The sequence below is a fragment of the Salvelinus namaycush genome, chromosome 12 (genome assembly GCF_016432855.1).
Source record: "Salvelinus namaycush isolate Seneca chromosome 12, SaNama_1.0, whole genome shotgun sequence".
In the NCBI taxonomy this organism is placed as follows: domain Eukaryota; kingdom Metazoa; phylum Chordata; class Actinopteri; order Salmoniformes; family Salmonidae; genus Salvelinus; species Salvelinus namaycush.
Genome location: NC_052318.1, coordinates 17,521,351 through 17,533,104, shown reverse-complemented (window position 1 = coordinate 17,533,104; position 11,754 = coordinate 17,521,351).

Below are 11,754 nucleotides of genomic sequence, written 5' to 3'. Positions count from 1 at the left end.
CACTGCAACTCCCTCAGGATAGATAGAGTATAGCCTATTAAGCTTTGCACCGCCCAGAAAGGGTGTGTTTGTGCGATGGTGTGAGAGAGAGACTCTTTGAGACAAAAGAAATACATTGAGACATTTCCACGTCATAAATGAATAACCTATCAAAGCAAAATGCTGAAGAATTTAAAATATTAAAGTATTTATGGGACATTATTATTTCCATATTAGAAGCGTGGGTGGGGTAATGTAGTCAGTCGTCGGTGTGGTAAATGTTTACAAGGTGAAGGAAGCATGGAGAGGTCAGCGGTAGCCAGACTTGTAAAGTGGGCTAATTAACAGAAGTTGGGTTTTGGAGGAACGCCATCAGTGCGTGCTCTGCAAGCAATGTAGTGGATGAAGGTGCAGCAAGAGCGTGGAGAACGGATAGATGTGTTTATAGACAGCGAGGAAGATGAAGAGCCGAGTGTAATGGGAAGATGAATGTTGAGGAAGAATGGCATCAGACACGATAAAGAAGAATCTGGACCAGTAGGAGTTACATTTTTTGAGAAAGTGGACCCTTACCTTTTGGCTGATCTATTTGTGGTTTCAGGGTGGGTGAGAAAGGAGTTGGGGGCAGTTGAATCAGTGAAGTGGACTTGTGATATTTGTTTGTGTTTCTTCTGACCAGAGGGAACATACTTGGGTTACGTAACTTGAGTCAATATCTGTTTCTTGCTTTGCTCTTAGGAACAGGGCATCATGGAAAGGAGTAGCGTTAAGTTTGGAGGTGGAGCAATTTAAGTTGAAAATTCCTGGTGTTTGTGATGCCCGCCGTTTGGTGCGACATAGAACCGGTGGGGAGCGTAGTAAAACAGAGGAGTCATTGTCAGCCCTTTTGAGTTTTACTACGCTCCCCACCAGTTCTATGTCACACCAAACGGCGAGCATCACAAACACCTTGTTGGGATGTGTTTATTGAGTAGGGATGCATATGTGGGAGACTCGTTTAAGGTGTCGAAAATGGTGAAGTATGCACTGGGAAAAGAGTCTGTCAGAGTCTGTCAGAGTGACCAGGAGTGGTCTTATTTTGATTAATTGTATTTCTGAAGAACAGAGGAAGATTGTAGTGAGCCTCAAAAGAATCCAGACAACAGAAGTTTTGTGTTTTTAACTTCGCAGTAGAGCACCGGTCAAAGGAGTCATCTCAGGGGTGACGACGGATGTTCAGATTAAATCCCTGAAGAGAATTCCTGGTGTGGTTGGTGCCCGGTGTCTGACCCACTGGGTAAATGGAGAAAGAGAAGAAATTCTGTCTGTCCTGTTTTTTTTTATAAAGAGCAGGTACCTACGCATGTGAAGCTTGGTTATGCAAGATACACTGTAAGAGTTTTTGTTCCCAAACCACTGCATTGTGTAAGAAATGTAAAGGATTTGGCCATGTTTCAAGTGTGTGCAGACGGACAGAGTATATTGAAGAACGGTGTGTAGAAGGATGACGGTGTAGCAATTGTGGTGGGGATCATGATCCCAATTACCTGAAGTGCCCTGTAAGGGTGACGGAGATTGTGGTGGCAAAAGTTAGAGCGGTCAATCGAATCTCCTATGTGGAGGCAATTAAAATAATTGAGAAAACAATTGATGCTAGTGAAGAGATGGTGGTGGACACACCACAGCCTGCAGTAAATGTTTGCTGCCAGTCAAAAGATATCCTAGGTGTTAAAAAGGTGGCCCGCCCTCCCAGGTTCCCCTTGAGCCTGTGTAGGGATCAGATGTGTGTTTTACTTTTTTTTATTTTTTTGAAAAGTTGTTTCATTTAGTTTAGTTTATTTATTTATATTTTGGTAGTTTGGTATTTTTTTGTTTTATTTTCTTCCATATTTTGGAATCATGTTTCCATCCCGCACAGTAGATGGCGGAATGCATATTAAATTGTGTGATCGCCAATATACCATAGAAGAAGAAGAAGAACCACTTGTTGGAACTTGGAGAGGCCACAATGTGGAAAGGTGGCGGAAGCGGACACTGAAGTGGATTGTGAATCTAATGGTGGTAGAATGAAGGAGAATTGGAGTATTGTCCAAAAGAATGGAAAACAGAGCAAAGTATTGTACAGTGCCGAGAATGTCTCTTCGTATCTTGTAGGAGAGCGGTTTATTAATGAGGAGCAGCTGATCGAAATACCAATCTTGAAGAATCCATTTGAGCTATCCAAACTGGTGGAGAGTGAAGGCTGTGAAGGCTGTGAGGATCACAAGAGACGGGCTTGTTTTGATTTTTTGTGTGTTGCGTCTCAACCGATTTGATAAGTTTGACGTGTTGTGTGTGTCTCTTTAGAACAGGGCACCCCTCAAGGGGGTAATATCTGACATCATGTGGAAAGTCGATGTTGAAGAGATGAAAAATATTCCTGGAGTGATTGATGCACATCGGATGAATCGTGTAGTGAATGATGAAAAAGTGAAGAGTTTTTCTGTTCTTTTGTTTTTTGATATGAAGTTTCTCCCTACTCAAATGCAGTTGGGGTATATAAACTACAAAGTCAGAGCATTTATCCCAAGACCAATGCAGTGGGATCACTGTAAAGCTTTTGGTCATTATTTCAACTATAATGCAGTTTGCAGACGGGAGAAACCGAGATATCAAAGTTGTGGAAAAGATCACATCATGTGTTATAAAAGTGATGAAAATGTGACATGTTGCAATTGTGGTGGGAACCATGAAGCCACGTCATTTCAATGCCCGACAAGGGTGAAAGAAAATTAGGTGGCCAAAGTTAGGGTTGTCCAGAGCATTTCATATGCAACAGTTGTTTAAAGGGTTGAGGGTTTGAATGGTGCTCATGTTAGTTAGTTAGTTTCCCTATCACGTATGGATTAGATTTTGTACCTTTTTTTTCAACCCGTCCAGTTGGTGGCGGCAATACACCTTTTGGGGTTGTAGTCCGCTATAAAACCCGAAGAAGAACAACAACAACAACAACAAGAACAAGAATGTTGGCTACGGGGATGGTTGTTGGTAGAGAGCGCTTGTTTGAAATGGAAAAGCGTTGCGGTATCTTTTGATAAAGAATAACATCAAGATGAAGCAGCTGCTTTACAAGTGGGATGCACTGTTGAGCACTACATCCCGAGGGGTTCGTGCTGATTGTACGGAGATTGTGACAATAGGTTAAATGGCGTCCCTTGAGAAAGAAAGAACAACATGTACACTACCATTCAAAAGTTTTAGAAGACCTACTCATTCAAGGGTTTTTCTTTTCTTTTTACTATTTTATACATTATAGAATAATAGTGAAGACATCAAACCTATGAAATAACACATATGGAATCATGTAGTAACCAAAAAAGTGTTAAACAAATTAAAATATTTTATATTTGAGATTCTTCAAATATCAAATCAAAATCAAATCAATTTGATTTATATAGCCCTTCTTACATCAGCTGATATATCAAAGTGCTGTACAGAAACCCAGCCTAAAACCCCAAACAGCAAGCAAAGCAGGTGTAGAAGCACGGTGGCTAGGAAAAACTCCCTTGAAAGGCCAAAACCTAGGAAGAAACCTAGAGAGGAACCAGGCTATGAGGGGTGGCCAGTCCTCTTCTGGCTGTGCCGGATGGAGATTATAACAGAACATGGCCAATATGTTCAAATGTTCATAAATGACCAGCATGGTCAAATAATAGTAATCACAGTGAACATGTGAGGGTTCCATAGCCGCAGGCAGAACAGTTGAAACTGGAGCAGCAGCACAGCCAGGTGGACTGGGGATAACAAGGAGTCATCATGCCAGGTATTCCTGAGGCATGGTCATAGGGCTCAGGTCCCCCGAGAGAGAGAAAAAAAGAAAGAGAATTAGAGAGAGCATCCTTAAATTCACACATGACACCGGATAAGACAGGAGAAATACTCCAGATATAACAGATTGACCCTAGCCACCGACACATAAACTATTGCAGCATAAATACTGGAGGCTGAGACAGGAGGGGTCAGGAGACACTGTGGCCCCATCCGATGATACCCCCGGACAGGGGCAAACAGGCAGGATATAACCCCACCCACTTTGCCAAAGCACAGCCCCCACACCACTAGAGGGATATCTTCAACCACCAACTTACCATCCTGAGACAAGGCCGAGTATAGCCCACAAAGATCTCTGCCACGGCACAACACAAGGGGGGCGCCAACCCAGACAGGAAGACCACGTCAGTGACTCAACCCACTCAAGTGACGCACCCCTCCTAGGAACGGCATGGAAGAGCACCAGTAAGCTAGTGACTCAGCCCCTGTAATGTGGTTAGAGGCAGAGAATCCCAGTGGAGAGAGGGGAACCGGCCAGGCAGAGACAGCAAGGGCGGTTCGTTGCTCCAGTGCCTTTCCGGTCACCTTCACACTCCTGGGCCAGACTACACTCAATCATAGGACCTACTGAAGAGATGAGTCTTCAATAAAGACTTAAAACCTGTTACAGCTAGATGTTCCGCTAGCGGAACCCCTCGACAACATCCGGTGAAATGGCAGAGCGCCAAATTCAAATTAAATTACTATAAATATTAAACTTTCATGAAATCACACATGCAATACACCAAATTAAAGCTACACTTGTTGTTAATCCAGCCAACGTGTCAGATTTCAAAAAGGCTTTACGGCGAAAGCAAACCATGCGATTATCTGAGGATAGCACCCCACCAAACAAACACATGACATTCATATTTCAACCAGCCAGGCGCGACACAAAACTCAGAAATAACGATATAATTCATGCCTTACCTTTGAAGATCTTCTTTTGTTGGCACTCCAAAATGTCCCATAAACATCACAAACGGTCCTTTTGTTCGATAAATTCCATCGTTATATCTCCAAAATGTCAAATTATTTGGCGCGTTTGATCCAGAAAAACACCGGTTCCAACTCGCGCAACATGACTACAAAATATCTAATAAGTTACCTGTAAACTTGTTCCAAACATTTCAAACAACTTTCCTAATACAACTTTAGGTATTTTTTAACGTAAATAACCGATAAAATTTAAGACGGGATAAACTGTGTTCAATACCGGACGAAAACAAAGTGGAGCGAGCTTTCAGGTCATGCGCCCCAACCACAACAGTACACTTGGCTATCCACCCAGATAGGAAATGGCTACTTCTTCATTTCTCAAAGGAAAAACCAAGCAATTTCTAAAGACTGTTGACATCTAGTGGAAGCGATAGGAACTGCAAGCAAGTGCCTTAGAAACCTAGATCCACATAGAAATCCCATTGAAAACACTGTTACCTCAATTTCTTTTCCCTGGATGGATTTTTCTCAGGTTTTCTTCTGCCATATCAGTTATGTTGTACTCACAGACATTATTTTAACAGTTTTAGAAACTTAAGCGTGTTTTCTATCTAAATCTACCAATTCTATGCATATCCTAGCTTCTGGGCCTGAGTAGCAGGTAGTTTACTTTGGGCACGCTTTTCATCCGGACGTGAAAATACTGCCCCCTAGCACGAAGAGGTTATTAAAGGTTGAGACCGAGTCTGCGTCTCTCACATGGGTAGGCAGACCATTCCATAAAAATTGAGCTTTATAGGAGAAAGCCCTGCCTCCAGCTGTTTGCTTAGAAATTCTAGGGACAATTAGGAGGCCTGCGTCTTGTGACCGTAGCGTACGTGTAGGTATGTACGGCAGGACCAAATCGGAAAGATAGGTAGGAGCAAGCCCATGTAATGCTTTGTAGGTTAGCAGTAAAACCTTGAAATCAGCCCTTGCCTTAACAGGAAGCCAGTGTAGGGAGGCTAGCACTGGAGTAATATTATCAAATTTTTTGGTTCTAGTCAGGATTCTAGCAGCCGTATTTAGCACTAACTGAAGTTTATTTAGTGCTTTATCTGGGTAGCCGGAAAGTAGAGCATTGCAGTAGTCTAACCTAGAAGTAACAAAAGCCTAGATACATTTTTCTGCATCATTTTTGGACAGAACATTTCTGATTTTTGCAATGTTACGTAAATTGAAAAAAGCTGTCCTTGAAACAGTCTTGATATGTTCGTCAAAAGAGAGATCAGGGCCCAGAGTAACGCTGAGGTCCTTCACAGTTTTATTTGAGACGACTTTACAACCATCAAGATTAATTGTCAGATTCAACAGAAGATCTCTTTGTTTCTTGGGACCTAGAACAAGCATCTCTGTTTTGTCCGAGTTTAAAAGTAGAAAGTTTGCAGCCATCCACTTCCTTATGTCTGAAACACAGGCTTCTAGCGAGGGCAATTTTGGGGCTTCACTATGTTTCATTGAAATGTACAGCTGTGTGTCATCCGCATAGCAGTGAAAGTTAACATTATGTTTTCAAATGATATCCCCAAGAGGTAAAATATATAGTGAAAACAATAGTGGTCCTAAAACGGAACCTTGAGGAACACCGAAATTTACAGTTGATTTGTCAGAGGACAAACCATTCACAGAGACAAACTGATATCTTTCCGACAAATAAGATTTAACCAGGCCAGAACTTGTCCGTGTAGACCAATTTGGGTTTCCAATCTCTCCAAAAGAATGTGGTGATCGATGGTATCAAAAGCAGCACTAAGGTCTAGGAGCACGAAGACAGATGCAGAGCCTCGGTCTGACGCCATTGAAAGGTAATTTACCACCTTCACAAGTGCAGTCTCAGTGCTATGATGGGGTCTAAAACCAGACTGAAGCATTTCGTATACATTGTTTTGTTTGTCTTCAGGAAGGCAGTGAGTTGCTGCGCAACAGCTATTTCAAAAGATTTTGAGAGGAATGGGAGATTCGATATAGGCCGAAAGTTTTTTATATTTTCTGGGTCAAGGTTTGGCTTTTTCAAGAGAGGCTTTATTACTGCCACTTTTAGTGAGTTTGGTACACATCCGGTGGATAGAGAGCCGTTTATTATGTTCAACATAGGAGGGCCAAGCACAGGAAGCAGCTCTTTCAGTAGTTTAGTTGGAATAGGGTCCAGTATCCAGCTTGAAGGTTGAGAGGCCATGATTATTTTCATCATTGTGTCAAGAGATATAGTACTTGTCACGCCCTGACCGTAGAGATCATTTTATTCTCTATGTTTGGTTGGTCAGGGTGTGACTCGGGTGGGAAACTCTATGTTCTTTATTTCTATGTTTTGGCCGGGTATGGTTCTCAATCAGGGACAGCTGTCTATCGTTGTCTCTGATTGGGAATCATATTTAGGCAGCCTTTTTTCCTTTGTGTTTTGGTGGGTAGTTATCTTTGTTAGTGGCACTATAGCCCTAGTAAGCTTCACGGTCGTTTCTTTGTTTCTTGTTTTGTTGGCGACATTTACATAAATTAAGGAAAATGTACACTGACCACGCTGCACCTTGGTCCGATCATTTCCACCCTGACGACGTTTGTGACAGTACTAAAACACTTGAGTGTCTCCCTTGATCCTAGGTCCTGGCAGAGTTGTGCAGACTCAGGACAACTGAGCTTTGGAGGAGATTTACGCAGATTTAAAGAGGAGCAGTAATTTGCTTTTTAATGATCATGATCTGTTCCTCAAAGAAGTTCATGAATTTATTACTGCTGAAGTGAAAGCCAAGTGAAAGAGGATATCCCTCTCTTGGCGAATGCTGCTTTTTAGTTAGCTTTGCGACAGTATCAAAAATCAATTTCGGATTGTTCTTATTTTTGTAAATTAAGTTTGAAAAATAGGATGATCGAGCAGCAGTGAGGGCTCTTCGATATTGCACGGTACTGTCTTTCCAAGCTAGTCTTCCAGTTTGGTGTGGCGCCATTTACGTTCCAATTTTCTGGAAGCTTGCTTCAGAGCTCGGGTATTTTCTGTATACCAGGAAGCTAGTTTCTTATGACAAATGTTTTTAGTTTTTAGGGGTGCAACTGCATCTAGGGTATTGCGCAAGGTTAAATTGAGTTCCTCAGTTATGTGGTTAACTGATTTTTGTCCTCTGACGTCCTTGGGTAGGCAGAGGGAGTATGGAAGGGCATCAAGGAATCTTTGGGTTGTCCGAGAATTTATAGCACTACTTTTTTATTTTTTTATTTTACCCCCTTTTTCGTGGTATCCAATCGCTAGTAATTACTATCTTGTCTCATCGCTACAACTCCCGTACGGGCTCGGGAGAGACGAAGGTCGAAAGCCACGCGTCCTCCGAAGCACAACCCAACCAAGCCGCACTGCTTCTTAACACAGCGCGCCTCCAACCCGGAAGCCAGCCGGACCAATGTGTCGGAGGAAACACCGTGCACCTGGCCCCCTTGGTTAGCGCGCACTGCGCCCGGCCCGTCGCTGGAGCGCGATGAGACAAGGATATCCCTACCGGCCAAACCCTCACTAACCCGGACGACGCTAGGCCAATTGTGCGTCGCCCCACGGACCTCCTGGTCGCGGCCGGCTGCGACAGAGCCTGGGCGCGAACCCAGAGACTCTGGTGGCGCAGCTAGCACTGCGATGCAGTGCCCTAGACCACTGCGCCACCCGGGAGGCCTATAGCACTACTTTTGATGCTCCTTGGTTGGGGTCTGAGCAGATTATTTGTTGCGATTGCAAACGTAATAAAATGGTGGTCCGATAGTCCAGGATTATGAGGAAAAACATTAAGATCCACAACATTTATTCCATGGTGTCACGCCCTGACCTTAGATCCTTAGATAAATAGATCCTTTTTATGTCTCTATTTTGGTTTGGTCAGGGCGTGAGTTGGGGTGGGCATTCTATGTTGTGTGTTCTATGTTTTCTATTTCTGTGTGTTTGGACGGGTGTGGTTCTCAATCAGAGGCAGCTGTCTATCGTTGTCTCTGATTGAGAACCATACTTAGGTAGCCTTTTCCCACCTGTGTTTTGTGGGTAGTTGTTTTCTGTTTTGTGTTGCTGCACCTGACAGGACTGTTTTGTTTTCGTTCATTCGCTTTTGTTATTTTGTTTAGTGTTCTGTTTAAATAAAAAATAACATGAACACTTACCACGCTGCGTTTTGGTCTCCTCCCTTAGACGATCGTTACACATGGGACAAAACTAGGTCCAGAGTATGACTGTGGCAGTGAGTAGGTCCGGATACATGTTGGTCAAAACCCACTGAGTCGATGATGGCTCCGAAAGCCTTTTGGAGTGGGTCTGTGGACTTTTCCATGTGAATATTAAAGTCACCAAAAATTAGAATATAATCTGCTATGACTACAAGGTCCGATAGGAATTCAGGGAACTCAGTGAGGAATGCTGTATATGGCCCAGGATGCCTGTAAACAGTAGCTATAAAAAGTGATTGAGTAGGCTGCATAGATTTCATGACTAGAAGCTCAAAAGATGAAAACGTCAGTTTTTTTTTTGTAAATTGAAATTTGCTATCGTAAATGTTAGCAACACCTCCGCCTTTGCGGGATGCGCGGGGGATATGGTCACTAGTGTAACCAGGAGGTGAGGCCTCATTTAACACAGTAAATTCATCAGGCTTTAGCCATGTTTCAGTCAGGCCAATCACATCAAGATTATGATCAGTGATTAGTTCATTGACTATAACTGCCTTTGAAGTGAGGAATCTAACACCTAAGTAGCCCTAAATAGCCACCTTTTGCCTTGATGACAGCTTTGCAGACTCTTGGCATTCTCTCAACCAGCTTCATGAGGTAGTCACCTGGAATGCATTTCAATTAACAGGTGTGCCTTGTTCAAAGTTAATTTGTGGAATTTCTTTCCTTCTTAATGTGTTTGAGCCAATCAGTTGTGTGTGAAAAGGTAGGGGTGGTATACAGAAGATAGCCCTATTTGGTAAAAGACCAAGTCCATATTAAGGCAAGAACAGCTCAAATAAGCAAAGTGAAACGACAGTCCATCCTTACTTTAAGACATGAAGGTCAGTAAATACGGAAAATTTCAAGAACTTTGAAAGTTTCTTCAAGTGTTATGATGAAACTGGCTCTCATGAGGACCACCACAGGAATGGAAGACACATAGTTACTAGAGGTCGACCGATTATGATTTTTCAACGCCGATACCGATACCGATTATTGGAGGACCAAAAAAAGCAAATATCAATTAATCGGCTGAGTTTTATATATATATTTGTAATAATGACAATTACAACAATACTGAATGAACAATGAACACTTTTATTTTAACTTAATATAATACATCAATAAAATCAATTTAGTCTCAAATAAATAATGAAACATGTTCAATTTGGTTTAAATAATGCAAAAACAAAGTGTTGGAGAAGAAAGTAAAAGTGCAATATGTGCCATGTAAAAAAGCTAACGTTTATTAAGTTCCTTGCTCAGAACATGAGAACATATGAAAGCTGGTGGTTCCTTTTAACATGAGTCTTCAATATTCCCAGGTAAGACGTTTTAGGTTGTAGTTATTATAGGACTATTTCTCTCTCTACCATTTGTATTTCATATACCTATACTATTGGATGTTCTAATAGGTACTTTAGTATTGCCAGCCTAATCTCGGGGGTTGATAGGCTTGAAGTCATAAACAGCTCAATGCTTGAAGCATTGCGAAAAGCTGCTGGCAAACGCAGTATAGTGCTGTTTGAATGAATGCTTACGAGCCTGCTGCTGCCTACCACCGCTCAGTCAGACTGCTCTATCAAATCATAGACTTAATTATAATATAATAACACACAGAAATACGAGCCTTAGGTCATAAATATGGTCAAATCCGGAAACTATCAATTCGAAAACAAAACGTTTATTCTTTCAGTGAAATATGGAACCGTTCCGTATTTTATCTAACGGGTGGCATCCACAAGTCTAAATATTGCTGTTACATTGCACAATCTTCAAAGTTATGTCATAATTACGTAAAATTCTGACAAATTAGTTCACAACGAGCCAGGCGGCCCAAACTGTTGCATATACCCTGACTCTGCGTGCAATGAACGCAAGAGAAGTGACACAATTTCCAACGTGAATTTCTTTTAACTAAATATGCAGGTTTAAAAATATATACGTGTGTATTGATTTTAAGAAAGGCATTGAAGTTTATGGTTAGGTACATTTGTGCAACGATTGTGATTTTTTCGCAAATGCGCTTTTGTTAAATCATCCCCCGTTTGGCGAAGTTGGCTGTCTTTGTTAGGAAGAAATGGGCTTCACACAGTTCGCAATGAGCCAGGCGGCCCAAACTGCTGCATATCCACTGACTCTGTTGCACAGAACGCAAGAGAAGTGACACAATTTTCCTAGTTAAAAGAAATTCATGTTAGCAGGCAATATTAACTAAGTATGCAGGTTTAAAAATACATACTTGTGTATTGATTTTAAGAAAGGAGTTGATGTTTATGGTTAGGTACACATTGATGCCACGACAGTGCTTTTTCGCAAATGCTCTTGTTAAATCACCCGTTTGGCGAAGTAGACTGTGATTCAATGATAAATTAACAGGCACCGCATCGATAATATGCAACGCAGGACAAGCTAGATAAACTAGTAATATTATCAACCATGTGTAGTTAACTAGTGATTATGTTAAGATTGATTGTTTTTTATAAGATACGTTTAATGCTAGCTAGCACCTTACCGTGGCTCCTTGCTGCACTCGCATAACAGGTAGTCAGCCTGCCACGCAGTCTCCTCGTGGAGTGCAATGTAATCGGCCATGATCGGTGTCCAAAAATGCCGATTACCGATTGTTATGAAAACTTGAAATCAGCCCTAATTAATCGGCCATTCCGATTAATCGGTCGACCTCTAATAGTTACCTCTGCTGCAGAGGATAAGTTCATTAGAGTTACCAGCCTCAGAAATTGCAGCCCAAATAAATGCTTCACAGAGTTCAAGTAACAGACATATCTCAACATC